Source organism: Pongo abelii, chromosome 22 (genome assembly GCF_028885655.2).
Source record: "Pongo abelii isolate AG06213 chromosome 22, NHGRI_mPonAbe1-v2.0_pri, whole genome shotgun sequence".
Lineage (NCBI taxonomy): Eukaryota > Metazoa > Chordata > Mammalia > Primates > Hominidae > Pongo > Pongo abelii.
The window spans coordinates 12,931,590-12,943,586 of NC_072007.2; the positions used below are offsets into that span (position 1 = coordinate 12,931,590).

Here is an 11,997-nt window from a genome sequence, read left to right on the forward strand (position 1 = left end):
AACACCTATTCTAGTTAATTTTTAATCGCATTTAAGGTGTGAGCTGACAAATTTATTCAGCTCCCACACTACAGGGTTTCTTTATTGTATGAGATTTCTTACATCTGCGGGTTGTACTTTTCAGTAAAGTTTTACCACAGTTATATCATCTTGAACAATTCTCTTTGGTGTACACACCAAAGAATGAAGGTTATCACTGGAGAAGTCCCATCCATACCATTTTAGATGGTCGCACTGCCACATCAAGCCTTAAAGACCTAAAAGCTTTGAACTCTGAATTACGATGTTGCTTCTGTATGTGGACAATGAAACATATTGCTATAACAATATGTTTGACATTCTGTATGACAATGAAACATATTGCTATGAAATCCCTCCATGCTAGTCAGGATGGCCTAGGCAATGCTGCAGTAACAAATAAACCACCAAAAATCTCAGTGGTGAGACACAATGAATTTTTATTTCTTACTCTAAAAAGAAATCCAACACAGATCAGTTAGCGACCTTCTATTGACCCAGTCTGGAATAAGCAGCCTCCAAGGTCACCTTGGCAGGGATAGAGAAGCCTGAGTTTGTTTATAATGGCTAGACCTGAAAGTGGTTTGTATCACTTTTGCTCACACTCCATTGGCTAGAACTCAAACATGGGCACACTCTTAACTGCAAGAGTTACTGAGAAATAGAGTCTTATTATTTGGAAGGAAATAGAACCAGTGTGATAAACACAGCACTGCCTTTGCCACACCCTTCAAATGCCACTTCTGTAGAGCTTCTCGCCTGTGCAGAGAATCTCATGGAAAACCTGAGTACTAATGTTCTTTCATAGTAAGAGCACCGGTTTCATTTCTGAGCACACTTTGGAAGGTTCTTCATACAGAGAGTATTGTTCTGTTGGGGACTACAAAAAATCTAAGGACTTTGGCTAAACTGAAGACCTTACCATAATCATCCCAATTAGAATTTTCTTTCTGGACACACCCTTTAATGGAAATTTGACCTCTAACTACAAACACTACCACAAACCACCCATTTGTCAGGAGTAACCTACTTTGCCATTGTAGCATACAGAAGTTCTTGAAATCCACAAGCCTTGCCTGGCACACTCCAGTGCTGTGGGCTGACATTATCGATGGCAGTGTCCCTGTCTTTTGCTCCCCCAGCCCTCCCACAGGCTGAGTAAGCTTCTATTATCTGGAATACAGTGTGGCTTCTGTTTTCCTAATTTAACCCTGACTTACTACGTTTATAATGTTTCTCTCTGCTCATGTAGTCTTTGATGAGTCAGAAGGTCTTTGCCATGCTCACAATATGTGTACTGTGTCTCATCTATATGCACTCTCTGTTGGGCAAGGAGGTGCGAATTACGACTGAAGCCCTTACCAGATGCCTTACACTTATAGGGCCTCTGTCCTGTGTGGACTCTGAGATGAACATGAAGATCTGAATTCCAGCTGAAGCCTTTACCACACTCATCACATTTATATGGTTTCTCTCTGGTGTGGTCACTTTGATGGAAGTGAAAATATGAACTGTAACTAAAGCACTTTCCACACACTTCACATTTATATGGTTTTTCTCCAGTGTGAACTCTCTGATCAGTGTGAAGAACAGAGCTATAAGCAAAATCCTTTCCACACACATTGCATTTCTATGGTTTCTCCCCTGTGTGGACTCTCTGGTGAATGTGAAGCTGTGTACTTTGGCTGAAGCCCTTTCCATACTCACCACACCTATAAAGTTTCTCCCCTGTGTGAAACCTCCATTGGAGTTGAAGAACGGAGCTTGAACTCAAGCACTTGCCACACTCACTGGATTTGTAAGGCTTCTCTCCAGTGTGGACTCTCTGATGGATAAGAAGGTTGGAGCTCTGTTCAAAGCCCTTCCCACACTCTTCACCATTTGTAGGGCTTTTTCCCTGTGTGTACTCCCTGATGAATACAAAGAAGTGACATAAATCCAAACGCTTTCCCACATACGTCGCATTTGTAGGGCGTCTCCCCTGTGTGGACTCGATGATGGTTGTGAAGGGAACAGTTGCACCTGAAGCCCTTGCCACATTCTTTACATTTGTAGGGATTGTCTCCTGAGGGGAATTTCTGACATCTGGGAAGGTCTGAGCTCTGTTAGCAGCCTGTAGGCCATTCGTAGAATTCATAGGGAGTCTCTCCTGAGTGGGTTTTACAATGAACGATAAGATATTGGCTCTGACTTAAGTTCTTTCCATGCTGGTCACATTTATAAGATGTTTCTCCTAGGTGAGTGCTGTGATGGACACGAGGATCTGTATCATCTGCAAAGGCCACCCCACAGTTATTACATGTGAAAGGCTGTGGTAAAACATGGGCCGCATGATGTTGTTCAACTGTTGATTTCATACTCAAGTTTTTCCCACAGTTGTGGTGTCTATCAGGGTCCTCCCCTTTACGTTCTTGGGACTCATGATGATCACGTGAGGTCCAATTGAGGCTGTCATCATGCCGAGCACGTCTGTACAATTTCTCTTCCACGTAAATTCCCTTATATCTTCCCTGAGATTTCTGGGGCTCGGTCATTATGTTGGCTTTCCTCCAAGATTCTGGGGTAAGAATCTGTGTCAGGCTTTGCCATGCTGTGATATCTTGATGTTTGATAATGGCATTTACTACATAGTTTCCGTTTTCAGAAATCTGAAGAGAAATGCCTGCCCACTCATCACAGGCGGAAACATCTTCTAAATGTGGGGAACATTGTTCTTTAAGGTTCATGATATAATCCTGACTCACACTTAAATCCTGGATCCTTTGTTTCCAAATCTGCCAGCAATGAAGCACTTCTTGAGAAAGGTAATTTAACCCCTTTTCCTGAAGATTCAAAATGTTGTTTTTAATCCCGTCTCCCATTAGAAGAAAGAGAATTTGTGAATCACCTGTCCAGAGGTTTTGAGAAAATGAAATATTATGGGGTGGGAAGTTGTCCCTCGCTTCTATTGACATGTGAAATACTTAGATCCACAGTAATTCTAACCTGAGCTGCCAATTAGAAATCAAGTATTGTAGGGAAATTAAGAGAAATCTTGGCCAGGTGCAGTGGCTTATGCTTGTCATAGCAACACTTTAAGAGGCTGATGTGGGAGGATCACTCAAGCTCAGGAGATCAAGACCAGGCTGGGCAGTATGGTGAGATCTCATCTCTACAAAAAAATTAAAAATTGGCTCGGTTTTGCCTATGATCCCAGCTACTTGGAAATCTGAGTTTGGAAGATTGCTTAATCCTGGGACGCAGAGGCTGCAGTGATCCAAGATTGTGCCACCGTATGCCAGCCTGGGTGACAGAGCAAGCCCTTTCCACCCCCACGCAGCAAAAAAGAATAAAAGGAAACCTTAGGAAAAATTTATGAAGGAAGAAATTCACCTCTCAGCTATAAGAGTAGTCAATAAAAAGACTTTAATAATCTTGCTACAAAAGGTATGGGAAAGGCTCCCATTTTATGTAGTATATGTGTGTATAGAAATAATACATATTGATGAAGTGTTTTTTATATGTTGGGCAGAGTAAGGGACACAAAGTGTCACAACAGGTTTCAGAAACAAGCAAGTCCTATCTCCCGATGGCTTCCCTTCCTTCATATCACTGTCATATGGAGGACTATCATGTATGTTTGTGTAAAACCTGCACAACTGTACATGGTGAGCCTTAAGGGGATGGGGATAAAAAGGCAATGGGGATTGAAATAGGGATAAACTTTGTGAAACATGGTCCTGGCATTGTGCAGGGATGCATATGTAAACCTCTGAGACAAGCTTTAAGAGACATCCTTTTTATGTTCCCCTAGGTTCTTTGTCTTCATGAAAAGATAGAGAGCACTCAGATCCTATAATCCATTTCCTTAAGTTCTGACCTTTTAAGTTATTGCAGAATCTCAAACAGCCATGTCTATGAGAATGGGGAACAGACACTGTGGCACTGTCAATGGCCTGGCACCCAGGGAAACAAGACTGTGGTATATAACAAACAGGGGGCTGAGGCAGAAGAGGATGATCATATTTTTGGGACCCTACGATGGGTTTCAAAATGGCATGAATATCATGGTCAAGTCCCACTGGATACTGCTTCTGGTTTAAGGTTCTTTCTGGGTTGTTTTATTGAAAGTGACTTTAGTTTATAAGATAGTATCAGGGAAAGGGAGACCATGAGCTGCCCCAAATGGGCTTTAAGCAGTGGTTTCCCATTTGTTCTGATTGTAACCCACAATAAAATCAGCATTGTGACTCAGTAGGAATAGGCACGAACATCAACGCAGACTGCTCACTAAAACAGAAGTTTTATCAGCTGATACTTACATACGATGTGTAATGCACTTTGATAAATTCTTTTGTTTTCTGTTCTATTAATCTATTTTTGCTTTTTAAAAATTGCTAGTTATGACACAGTAATTTGATTTCAGGACTCACCAAGAGGGTTTTATCCTGCAGTTTGAGAAACAACTGCAGGGATATGCAGATTTATGTAGAAGGTCCTGTGTCTACAGATTACACTTTGGTTTCACGAGGTTATTTATTAAAAACACAGGACCTAGGGCAAGATTAGGAGAGCTCAAATCCTAGTTCTTCTTATAAGCTGTGTGATCATGGGAAAGTTATTAATTCAGTGACTCAGTTGTTTCATCCCTTGATATGGTTTGGCTGTGTCCCCACCCAAATCTCGTCTTGAATTGTAACTCCCATAATTCCCAGGTGTCATGTCACATAATTCCCACATGTCACAGCCCCCACACAGAGTCCCTACCAGGGAACAACCTAGTGGAGCTGTGAGAAGAGGGCCACTGTCCTTCAGACACCAGAATGCTAGATCTAACAGCTTGCACCGTGTGCCTGGAAAAGCCACAAACACTCAACACCAGCCCACAAAAGCAGCCGGAAGGGAGACTATACACTGCAGAGCCACAGGGATGGAGCTGCCCAAGACCATGGAAACCTATCTCTTACATCAGCATGACCAGGATGCAAGACATAGAGTCAAAGGAGATCACTATCGAGCTTTAAGATTTGACTGCACCGTTGGATCTCAGACTTGCATGAGGCCTGTATCCCCTTTGTTATGGCCAATTTCTCCCATTTGGAACAGCTGCATTTCCACAATGCCTGTACCTGCACTGTATCTAGGAAGTAAATATATTGTTTTTTTTTTTTTATTTTACAGGCTCATAGATGGAAGAGACTTGGCTTGTCTCAGATGAGACACTGGACTGCAGACTTTTGAGTTAATGCTGAAATGAGTTAAGACTTTGTGGGACTGTTGGGAGGCATGATTGGTTTTGGAATGTAAGGACATAAGATTTGGGAGGGGCTGGGATGGGATAATATGGCTTGGCTTTGTCCCCACTCAAATCTCATCTTGAATTGTAACTTCCACAATTCCCATGTGTCATGGGAGGAACCCGGTAGGAGGCGATTGAATTATGGGGGCGGGTCTTTCCTGTGTTGTTCTCATGATAGTGAATGAGTCTCATGAGATCTGGTGGTTTTTAAAAGGGAGATTCTGAATGGGCGCAGTGGCTCACACCTGTAATCCCAGCACTTTGGGAGGCCAAAGTGGGTTGATCACGAGGTCAAGAGATTGAGACAATCCTGGCCAACATGGGGAAACTCCGTCTTTACTAAAAAATACAAAAATTAGCTGGGCATTGTGGTGCATGCCTGTATTCCCAGATACTGGGTTGGCTAAGGCAGGAGAATTGCCTAAACTTGGGAGTTGGAGGTTGCAGTGAGCCAAGATAGCACCACTGTACTGCAGCCTGGCTACAGAGTCAGACTCTTTCAAAAAAAAGCGGGGGGCGTTTCCCTGCACAAGCTCTTTTCTCTTTTCTGCCACCATGTGAGATGTGCCTTTCACCTTCCACCATGACTATGAGGCCTCCCCAGGGATGAGGAACTGTAAGCCCAATACATCTCTATCTTTTGTAAATTGCCCAGTCTCGGGTATGTCTTTATCAGCAGTGTGAAAACAGAGTAATACGTCCATAAAATGGGGATAATAACAGTAACTATCTGTATTAGTCCATTCTCATGTTTCTAATAAAGCCATACCCAAGACTGGGTAATTTATAAAGGAAAGAGGTTTAATTGACTCATAGTTCCATGTGGCTGTGGCAGCCTCACAATCATGTCAGAAGGTGAAGGAAGAGCAAAGGGACATCCTACATGGCGGCAGGCAAAGAGAAATCCTGTGCAGGAGAACACCAATTTATAAAACCATCAAATCTCATGGGACTTAGTCACTTTCATAAGAACAGCAAGAGAAAGACTCCTTCCCCATGATTCAGTTACCTCCTACCAGGTCCCTCCTACAACATGTGGGAATTATGGGAGCTACAATTCAAATTGAGACTTGGGTAGGGATATAGCCAAACCATATCTCTATCTCATAAACTAAACTTAGGTAACACATAACTGTATATGAACCTCTGAGAAATGAAAACGAGGTTAGATATTTATCAAAAAGTAATCTAATAAGCCAACACTTAGATTACACTTACTATGTACCAGTAAGTGTTGGCTATTGTAACTGCCAACCAAACCAAAGTTCTCCCTTGGTTCCTTTAACACTGGTTTATCCAAAACATTTGATAAACATTGATTTTTCTGCAGAAGCAACCCATAGATCAAGGCTCTTGATGATGTGTGAATTTTATAAGTCTCATTCTGAGAAATATGAGGAAAGAATGAGAGCCTAAATATGTGATTAGGGGAAGGAGGGATTACTAACTGCATTGAATGCCCACAGGCCAGGTGTATGAGATTTTGGGAGAGCTCCCTCACAAACCCATCACAAGGGACCAGATCCTCACATTGATCTGTAAAAACTCATTAACTGCAGGGTTCTAACCTGCACATGCATCTCTTAGGAGTTTTCTTTCCAGTGGTCAAAGTTTCTCTTTGTGATCTAACTGGAGTTTTCTATCTGGTTTGAAATGATGATTTCAGGACACAGGCCCAGTGGTCTGATGCTCAGTTACTCTCCCACTGAGATGAGTTTCCTGAAGTTTTCCAGCATCACATCTTGGTACAGGTTTATCTGGGGTTTATCCAATAGAGCCAACTCTTCCTTGGTGAAGACAACAGCCATGTCCTTGAATGTCACCTTTTCCTAAAACATCAACCATATGCCATGCCAATCATCCACACAAATGACTGGTCTTAGTCTGTTTGGGCTGCCTTAATAAAATACCACAGTCTGATTAGGTTAAACAAAATAAACTAATTTCTTACTGTTCTGGAGGTTGGAAAGTCTAAGATCAAGTACCACCAAGATAGGTTTCATTCAGGTTTCTTCTCTTGGCTTGTAGACAGCTGTCCTCTCACTATGTCCTTACATGGCAGAGGGAGAATGAGAGAAAGTTCTGTTGAGGCTCTCTCATAAGGACATTAATCCTATTGTATCAGGGATTCCCAAAGGACAATATTAATCAAATTATAAAATACGGCCCAGGAAATAGGCACAGATAAATCTATACTAAGGTTTTGTGCCGATACACAAGTCTAGTACTGTTCCATCATTTCATTTCTCATCACACACCAAGATTTGGTATTTTCACTTTTTCATGGCAGATTAATCTATTTTTATCATGTTAAAAGGATCTAAGAAGACAGGGTAACTAAAAGCCTGGCTCCTAGATTCAAAAAACACAATAGAGAAAAGGGAGATTATTAGGATAATTAAGAACACTTGGATATCAACTAGGTATTAAAAAATGGTGGTATCAATGTGAAATTTCTTGAGTATGTTAGCAGTAATGTGGAAATGTAGGAAAATGCTCTTACTCTTAGGAGATACAAGCTGAAATATTTAGGGATGAATTATAATCATGCCTGCAATTTATCCCCAACTGGGTCATCAAAATAAAATATAGATATGTGTGTATATATGTATATTATGCATATGTTTGTGGGTGATTGTTAACAATTGGTGAATCTAGGTGAAGATTACACATTATGCTATTCTTTCATTTTCCTGATAAATTGAAATTTCTCAAAATAAAAGGATGTGGGGAATAATCGGATATTAATAACCCTCTCCTAATCAAGAAACCAATTTTTACATAAAATATTTCTATTTTATGTAAATATTGCATATTGCATATTGCATATATCACACTGCTCAGAGTTAAGTATTTACAGATATGTTCTCTCAATAGACTCTGCATCTCTAAATAACGCAGAGCTTTCAAACGAAAGTTGTAAGCCGTTACAAAGGACTTCACAAAGAATATGTTCCTAACAATTGTCCAATTACCAAAATCTGACAATGATTAAAAACAAAATCTAGGGGAGTCAGCACGGTTGTCCTAATAGCATCACTCTCTCAGTAACACTACTGTATGCCTTCTTCTGTGCGAGGCAACAAAATTGAATTGGAGTTAATCATTCAGGAAATACTGATACCCTGAAGTCTACTTGGGGTGTTCAAATGTAGGGAGAAGGGGTTAAGGATAGAGGTTCACCCAGGCTACACCCCATTCTACCTTCTCTGCTTCAACTATAGAGCCTGGGAAAACAAAACACTCACTTCACCACCACCCTTGTAGCTGGATGGATGCCTTGTAGGAAGCCTAGGCAGCGATTGTCATAGGATGCAGATACAAGGACAGCCCCAAAATATTAAGAAACCAAATTTTTCAACGAATAAACACTTGCAAAAATCTATAAATATTTTCCTCTCTGAAGCATTCTTGTATAACCATCTATGAAGTATTCTTATAAAATCTTGAACCTGAATCGATTCAAGCATCTGGTGCTTCCACTTACAAGAAATACTGTGGATAGAGTAACACATTGAAACACATGAAAAGGAAGCAAACAAATGCATTCCAAATGTAGGAAAGAACACAGGACACCAAACTTGGTTTCTACAACAAGTCGATAGCAGGAGAGAATAAAGTAGAGGGGCAGATTTCTCTAGATTAAAAGAGATTATGAGACACAACAGCCAACTATAAGATAGTATAGACCTTGGTAAGATTCCATTTGGACAAACCAACTGTTAAAAATTTTTTTGAGATAATCAGGGAAATTTGGTTATTGTCTGGGTATTAGATAATACCAAATAATTATTGATTATCTCATTAGTCAATTTTTACAGAAATATATACTGAAATACATAGAGAATGTGGTAAATTAGATCGCTGTTTAGAAATATCCTCTTCCATGCTCACCAATCCCACTAAAGGACCAGAGTGTGTTTTCTTACCCCTTTAGTTTTGACTTGGCAATGTAACTTGCTCTGGCTACCAAAATGAAGCAGAAGTGAGAATGTGCCATTTCTAACCTGGGCCTTGAGAGATCTCATGAGTTCACTTGCTCTCTTGTCCCTCTGTCTTCACTATGGGGACACACCCAAGCTAACCAAAACAAGCAGAGTGCTACCAAATATTCATGGCATTGGCTTTAGATCCAGGCCATAGCCATTGAGGACAGTGTTACAGGAGGCTGGAAAAATGGTGACCTGGGTGATGTAGTGGTGAACACTTGGTAAAATGTTGCTGTAATTTAGAAGATAGAAAATGTACCTAATGAATCTTGGACTTGGGCAAGATCGTTTCCAGGCAGAAGGATAAAAGTGTGAGCTCATTCATTTTAGTTGCATATATAATAAGGTACTATACAAAAGTGATGTGCTCAGAGAAAAACCAATACAGTGTAAAATAACATGCCTCTTTAAAATACTCTGGGAAAGAAAAATCTGAAAAAGAGATTAAGCAAATCTCTTTGGCAAAAAGTTAATCGTTGAAACTGCATGAAGGACACTACAAATGGAGCCTCATAAAACCATTTGTTCTTTTTGTGTATTTTCATAATTAATTTTTTTCATGATTAAAAGAAAATCCTTCCCCCACACTGTGATGGTCTTTTTAATGTGACAACTTGGCTAAGCTACAGTCCTCAGTTATTGAATCAAACACTAATCTAGGTATTGCTATGAAGATAATTTGTAGATGTGATTAAAGTCCATAATCAGTTGACTTTAAGGGAGATTATTCTAAGTAATCTGAGTATGTCTGATTCAAAAAACTGAAAGGTCTTATGAACAGAGCTGGGGCTTCCCTGGGAGGGGGAGAAATTCCACCCATAGACAGCGGCTTTAGTCTGTGTCTAAGAGTTCTGGCCATCCTTCCTGAGGGACTGCCATGTGGATTTTGGACTTGCATAGTTAGCCCCCATAATCATCTAAGTCAATTCCTTATGATAAATCTCTTAATATATATGTCTTACTGGTTCTGCCTTGCTGGTTGAACTCTGACCAATACATACCCATTCAAATCTTGTTACTTACTGAACGAGACCAGTGACATTTATAGTATAGTCATGTATATGCTGCCCATGCACTCAGATGCTGTGGCAACACCAAATTGCTATAAAAATTTCTGAACTTTCTCTTGATTCTTTTTTCCATATGGGGTAGTGATAAGCAGTTCATGGACTGGTACTGGTGCATGAACCACACTTAGAGTAGCACCAAAGTAGACATCTTGAAATCTGTGAGTTTGTTTCTTCACTTCTATAAAGGGAGTCAAACCACCTGCCTCACAAAATCATTATGAGCAAGATGAAGTACCTAATACATAGTAGTCACTCAAAAAATGCTGACCTCCTTTCAGAAAACAGAAGTGTCTGGTTCCTCAGAATGAACAGTATATTTAAAGAGAAAGAAACCCTTAACTTACCTGGAACTTAATCATACCATCTTCCTTTTGGAAAGGGCAGGATTCTGGAAAAGCAGAACTGCAAAGAAGAAAGAATCCATGAGATCATGGATTCAACAAGTTATAAATGAACATTGGTTCCTTCCTTATCTGTACAAATTTCTCATAATTCCTTCTCCCCCTAGATATCGTCTCTTCTTGTTCTGAAAAGACTGCACTCCCATCTCCTCAAGACTTCCCTAGATTTGTCCCCAGTCCCTCAATCTCAGACCACTGTGTAACTCCTATCTCTCTCCTCAAGCTTTTGGCTCAAAACCTGCACATTCTTTTCCTTTTCTCAGACTTGTGAATGAACTGACATAACCTACATCTGAATTACGCTGGAAAAAAGGCTCAGAATTGCTGAGTAAGGGAGCAATCTCAGGGCTGGGCATGGTGGCTCACGCCTGTAATCCCCAGCATTTTGGGAACCCGAGACAGGTGGATCACTTGAGGCCAGGAGTTCTAGACCAGCCTGGCCAACATGCTGAAACACTGTCTCTACTAAAAATACAAAATTAGCTGGGCTTGGTGGCAGGCACCTGTAATCCCAGCTACTCAGGAGAGTGAGGCAGGACAATCACTTGAACCTGGGAGGCAGAGGCTGCAGTGAGCTGTGCTTGCACCACTGCACTCCAGCCTGGACAACAGAGACAGACTTTGTCTCAAAAAAAAAAAAAAAGAAAAAAAAAGAAAGCAATCTCAGGATGACAGGGGTCTTCTTCTATTTCCACCTTCACATGCAAGACTTGATCTTGTATGGCCAGGCCTGTGGCCTAAAGAATTTGTGATTAGCCAAGATATACAAATTAAATCCCAATTTTTATTATTATGTTAATCAATAATACAAATTTTAAAACATCTACACCTTGACTCTTGGCTTCCTAAACTATCTCTCCAGCAGCCATTCTATCCTCTGCTTTTGCAAATATTGATGACACACCTATGACATATAAGACACATCGTCTTCTCTGGAAATGCTCATGGTATACTGAACTATACAAGTTCTCAGCCTGCACGTAGACCAAAGTAGACAGAGAGACCTTCTAAGCTTGCCACTTCATATACACTAAAGTCCCTTCCTGTTCTGCTTATATCAGTGGATTCCCTTGCCAATTAGCTTCCAGTTGGGTTTAGCCAATGGGGAAAGCCAGCAAGAGATCCAGGGAAGGGGGAAGAGTGAAGTCAGAATATTTATTCCCCCAGGTTTTTCCCTAGAGTTTGCTGTGGAATGGCTATGTTCCATATCCATTGACCAAAGGTCATGGCCACCATCAGGC

At 40.7% G+C, this 11,997-nt stretch overlaps 1 pseudogene; it reads right to left on the reverse strand.

The window, feature by feature from the left end:
* Positions 1 to 927: 927 nt before the first annotated feature.
* On the reverse strand, positions 928 to 10,931 carry LOC129053582 (zinc finger protein 285-like; annotated as a pseudogene).
* Between the last annotated feature and the right edge of the window lie 1,066 nt (positions 10,932 to 11,997).